At 30.3% G+C, this 5,624-nt stretch overlaps 1 pseudogene; it reads right to left on the reverse strand.

Moving 5' to 3' along the window:
* Nucleotides 1-2,537: 2,537 nt before the first annotated feature.
* LOC105119920 (mitochondrial outer membrane protein porin 5-like) lies at nt 2,538-5,400 on the reverse strand (annotated as a pseudogene).
* Nucleotides 5,401-5,624: the final 224 nt, after the last annotated feature.

Raw genomic sequence — 5,624 nt, forward strand, 5'->3', positions numbered from 1 at the left:
AAAAAGGCTAGAAATCAAAACACGATATTATATTAATATATTGTGAAATAAAAAAATAATTTCTACTAAACTCCTAAAAAGGCTAGAAATCAAAACACGATATTATATTGGTGCGTTTTCTCGGTGTAGATAAGATGACCCAGCATAATCGTATTGCCTCTATCAGATGGAGTTTTCTCAATTATTAATGTGACGACCTTCTAAATCCGCTGCTGAATTAGTCAGTTTTCTGCACTGTGGAAGTTCTACAATAATTTACTGGCTTTATGAATGTCCAATCCGAACGCTGATTGCAATGGTCCCTCGCCAATTTCCATTATGTAGACGGTTTAAGCATACTTAATTCACTTAAAATCAGCATTTATTAGGGTTTTTTAAAAAAAAAATATTATGAATATCCGGGTCATTTTATGTGTATCTTTATTAATCTATTAAGATATTAAAGTTAATAATCATTTAAGTTTTTAATGATTCTAAAATTTATAGCACTCAAATTAGTGATTTTTATAAAACAAATTCAGGACCTGATCAATTAAGTTACACCACTCAGATTTAGATTTTTTAAAATATATACACGAAATGAAAATTATAAATTTAATAATTTTTTTGGAGTCTCAATAAACATGTTAAATAAATGTAAAGTAATTTAATGTATATAGAAAAATTATTTGAAAATCAAATGTGCTTTCCAACTTTGAATAATTGTTTCAAAATTAAGTTGTTGCAAACCACAAGTTATCCAAGTATTCGATCCCTAACAATAATCCATACTAACCACCAGTAAAAAAAATTTTAAACCCTTTCTAGAAAGAATAAGTGTTTTACCTTTGAATGCTAGCGGTTTTTTTTTTTTTTGTGTTTTGGATATTTTTGTATTGTACTTCACTTATCTTAAAAAATAAGAGACATAACTTTCTTTTTATAAGAAAACATAAAAAACCCTATAACTAGTAAAATATCAATTTACCTCTTAAATAATATAGCACATATTATTTTAGGCTAGTTTTATAAATTTATTTAATCAGGTCTTTACTTATTGTTTATAGGTCTAGAATTATAATTCACTATATTAATTATATTCTAATCCTTCATTTTTAAATTTTATTTACAATCAAGTTATGCTTAATTAATCATCCTATTTTAGTTTTTAACTAAAGGTTCTTATATGTATGATCCATTAGGTTCTCCAATAAGTTGACTAAAATATAAATTATAATTCTAAATAAAATAGGATTAAAAAATTTAAAAAATAATTTATTATTAATTCTACAATTAATTGATTTATATTTAAAGATTAAGTATAATGTTTAGCAACCTGTTATAATTCCTCAAGTATTGATCCAATTATTATCTTCTAATCAATAATATTTTAATTTAGATATTATATCATGGAGTGTGTCTATTCTATCAAATCATGTTTGTTCTTAACACCACAGTCATTGATTCTTTGAATAAGATTTGAGATTTTTTTACAAATCTCATTTCACTTTATACAAGGATTTACAATCAATACTATTTAAGAACAAATAGAATATTTTCTCTTATTTACTTAGGATGATGAATCATTTTTTAATTACTTAAATACCATGTATAGTTTATGTTATATTTAATATCTTCTAATTTGTTATCCTTGATTGGAACAGCACGTAGTAGGACCAAAACATAATACTTTTTATATAAGATAATTTGGTGATCTCAAGTTTAAGAATCACTTACAACTGTCACATGAATCTTTCTATAGACACATATAATCTCTTTGTATAAAATTTTTATACAGATCAATTCAGTATGCATGTCATCCGACAAGTACCTACATATTAGTTTTAGGTATCTCTCATACTTCAACTTATAAAAACAACTGTTTTCTTGTATAAATAAAATAACATAATATGCATAAGTTTCAACAACTTTAATTAATATATAGTTTTAATAGAGCATTAACGAGGAATATTTAAAAATAATGTTTTGACGCAATATAAATTTTATAATTATAATAATTTTATAATTCTTTTTACAGGATATTTTTTCCAAATAACTTTATATTTACAATAAATTCATTAATAAAATATTAAAAACATTAAAGATAAATATTTTTTTATTAATAAATAAAATATATTTATATAAATAAAATCAATGTTAACCAACGGATTCACTATAAAACATATACTACTTGCATCTCGCATAATGTTTTACATTTACTAGCCATACGACAATATGTGGCATACAGGACTGAGAAGTTCATGCCATCATCTAAACCAAAAGTAGCATTTTTCTACAGATACATGGCAGCTCGGTTTAGCTAACGCTTATGGCAATGAATGCATGAAAATATAAGAACAGAAATATATGTAATTATAAACTCATTAGTCCAACTTTCACAAGGCTTCGACTATTGTAACCTAGACACATGTATAACACTTTAGAACAATCTGCAGCTGATTTTTCCTGTATCAAAATATGTAGTTTACTAGAGAAAAATTAGAGTTATACAAACGAAATTGATTGCATCATTCCTACAACAAATTAAAAATGTCCGATCAAGGCTTAAGAGATAGTGCCAACCCAAACTTGGGAGTCTACTGCAAGGCTTTAAGTCAAACGCACCAGAAATTGTCAGGAAGGATTTGGGCCTGAGCTCATGCTGTAGAAGATCAAGCTCTCAAATTGCCATGGTTGTTGAGCTTTGCCTTCATCACAGCCTGCGAATCAACAAAACATGAACATCCAACTGTTAACGTGTTCTCATTAGTAAAGAATCTACGACTCATCTCTCCCACCACAGCTCCTCCATTCAGCTGATTCAGGTTATGTAAACAGGAAAACCTTACTGAGTCTCCTTTGCCAACCCTACTAAAAGAAAAGAGAACACTTCATCAATGTTGCCGTGTTTCAAGCTTGCAAATATTATCGCCATGTTGTGATGTTTCCTTTACATCCTTAAACAAACTATTGAGTACTGATGCTTCTTGGTGTTAGAAATCTCAACTCCCAAGGTATAAAATATACCTTGTAAGAATACTGAAAAATAAAATAAGAAAGTGAAAGCCATTTCGTAAGCATGAAGCATACAGATAACCGAGAAAATCATTTCTCTTAATCGGTCAAAAGTTGGGAAACAAAATGTCTTCCCAGGAAAAAAAATTGACTTCTGATTTCTGCATCTTTTGGTCTCCACACGAAGAATATTTGAAAATGTTGTATTTGCTGTTAATGAGGATAAAAATTGAGACTTGCAGAATGACTGAAGCATTGGATTCTAGCTTTGCCAAGATCACACCGGTGTTTTCCTCGGTAAATTCACCAGAAGCTGTAACATAGGCTGCCTTCCCACCAAAGGCCATGCTGGAAGCACTGATGGCTGCCGAAAAAACAACAGCAGGAGACTTGTTCAGACCCACAGCTCCAGTGAAACTAGCATGTTGATGTAAATATTGCACCTCGAACTGTGATAGAAAAAACAGACAGCTTAATAATATAAGGAATTAGCATTTTATGGGATTTTGCCAACGTCCCATTTAGAATGGAAATTTAGTAACTTGCCAGAGGTGTAATCAGGCATTTTAATTGAGGCAATAGCTTTTGCGGATGGCAGAAAATCTGTGACACTTGAGTGTTGTTAAAGTCAGTAAAATGAAAGAGAGCATTATTAGAAACACGATATAGTAGAACTTAGATTTAGGGAAGAAACAGCATGGGAGTTACATATGATCATTCTGTGTTCAGTTTAACATCGACTTCAGCATTCTTGTGCTTGTAACATGCTCCTGCGTCTCACGAAGACAGGTCCCCTATCTTGGCCACATTTGACTGTTTGAGGTAAGAGCCTGAAGCCAAACCATGCTTTGTTTTTAAATTAACCTACTAAGTTAAACAAGTTATATGGTAATTTTTTACATGATATAATTTGAAATTTAAATTAAATAAAAAGTTAAAAAAAAAATTAATCTACTACATTAAAATGATTTCTGCCCAGCTCATCATAAATAACAGGACAATTATCTAGTAATGCCTAGAATATCGAATATCAAGATGAAATGATGGCTATAGAATTTTGTAATGGAAATTAGTGTCATAATTTTCTAACCAATGTCATCAATTTTGTGCAAATGAGTTCCTTCTGGGCTGTCCGCTTGGCAACAGAGAATCCTAAACTTAAACTTGGATTGAATGAGGTAATAAAAAATATTTACACCTAAAAGTAATCAAATCGGCGAAACCTAGAAAGAAACCCCGATATGGTCATCGGACCCGCCCAGGAAACCGGGCCTCTAACCAAAATTTACTTATAAGTTTGAAGATGGGTGGGTTAAGAATGCAGCAGAATGAAATCTCAGGGCCTAAGCCCGCCCTGGAAAGATCCGGCGGTTCCTCCGCAACGATCGGCCTAAGCCCGCCTTGGAAAGATCCGGCGGTTCCTCCGCAACGATCTCAAGAATATTTGGTTTCTTGTGAAAGATGCATGCAAACATGCAGGTACCATTTTTATATACAGACAATCTTCATTACTTTCCGATGATCAAAGATGCCATAGTGGAGCATATTGAAATTATCTAAATTTGAAAATTGGAAAGTGGTTCATTGGTTTAGTCCAAGTGTCCATGGCTAATCATTTAGGCAAGGTTCCTAACTTTCTCGTGTTTCGCTGGCTTCTGTATTCAAGAACATATTAAAACAAATAAATTATAAAACAAACCTCATAATATTACTATGAAAATAAGCAAGCAGATTCCAAAAATTAAAGTTTTTGGTGGGCTAATTCACCTAGATCTCAGATAATGGCGACTCGTATACGAAACAAATCAGACAGAAAATCTAACCGCAATATACTAATTCACCATTTACCTACACGATCCAAACAGCCGGCAAGACCTCCAATTTTTTAGACGAACCCAGAGGAGTTTGTCGTTGGCATGTCCTGGCCTTACCTATAAGGATGCTCCATGTTCGATGAAAGCACGGGCAATTAACAAAAGAATTTTCCCAAAATATTCCCTAACGTGGCAGCCATGTCCCTGTTTAGCATCAGTGCTTCAACTTTTCAAATATTTTTTATATCGAAAATATTAAATTGTTATTTTTAAAATATTTTTGATATGATAGTGACGAAAACAAGTTAAGAAATTTTAAAAAATAATATTTAATATATCTTTAAATGAAAAACTATGTACAACAATTAAAATAATTACTTAAAATACCAAAATGTACCCAATTAATAAATGTACAATAATGCTAAACCTCATGTCCCCCACCACTTTAAAAACAAAAAAAAAATGAGATTTTTTTAAAATACTATAATAATTTAAAAATTTTAGTAGAATAATACTATTTAAAAATACTTTGGTAAAATAACATACTTTCACAATGTAACGCCTTTAAAGTATTACCTTTACGGCATGTCATTATTCTTAAGCACAATAAAATAGTTGTCATGTTTTATAAGAGCAATAATTAAATATGTTGCATTTCAAAAACACAACAATTTAAAATGTTATGTTTCAAAAATATAATATGTCGTGAAATTTAAATTTTTTAAAATAAAAAAACATAACAAATGCAATATCTTTCTCTTTCTCTCTCTTAAAATCCACATTTTCAACCCTAATTTTTCTAAAAACCCTACCAAT

Source organism: Populus euphratica, unplaced genomic scaffold (genome assembly GCF_000495115.2).
Source record: "Populus euphratica unplaced genomic scaffold, PopEup_1.0 scaffold3922.1, whole genome shotgun sequence".
NCBI lineage: Eukaryota > Viridiplantae > Streptophyta > Magnoliopsida > Malpighiales > Salicaceae > Populus > Populus euphratica.